Source organism: Pseudophryne corroboree, chromosome 3 (genome assembly GCF_028390025.1).
Source record: "Pseudophryne corroboree isolate aPseCor3 chromosome 3, aPseCor3.hap2, whole genome shotgun sequence".
NCBI lineage: Eukaryota > Metazoa > Chordata > Amphibia > Anura > Myobatrachidae > Pseudophryne > Pseudophryne corroboree.
Window position 1 is genome coordinate 257,000,469 of NC_086446.1, and position 715 is coordinate 257,001,183.

Sequence of the window (715 nt, forward strand, 5' to 3'; positions counted from 1 at the left end):
TTGCAGGGTTGTACTGTGAGGTATAGGACTGCACTCCCTATTTCAGTTTAGTGCTACTATACCTGGAGGAGTCCAGCCTCCTGTGATATAACAAAGATTTGGGATGGTAAGCACAACTTCAGAAAGGACATGGGAATCAGGTAAAATGGGCGGGCTGCCCTTTCCCCCTGATTCCCCTGTCCTTCCTGAAGTTGCGCTTACCATCCCAAATCATTATTATGCAGGGTTGGACTGGTCCCACAGGGGTACAGGGTATACCCCCAGTGGGCCCCACTGCCTGAGTGTTGCTGGGTCAGATGCGGAACTAGCAGTGATGCTAGAAGGCACCAGCCAAAATCTTGCCTAGGGCATCAAATTGGCTAGGGCTGGCTATGGCCGCATCAAGCCATGTATGTTAAGGGAAGGAAGCCCCAGCTCCATATGCGTTTGTCACCAACTTCGAATAGGCAGACAAAATGCTACCTTTTTTCCATGAATGTTACTATACATCAGTGTTTTTCAACCGCTGTGCCGCGGCACACTAGTGTGCCGCCAGCGGTGCTCAGATGTGCCGCCACAGATGCCCGAAGCCTAGCTGCTGCTACCCCCACACTGTTTTTGACGGCGCTGGACTGCGGCAAGTAACCTATGACACGCAGCGTGACTCGCGCATGCCATGTCACCTTCCCGCCCGCCCGTCCATCCGCTTACCTGCCCGCTGTCTCACCCTGGGCTG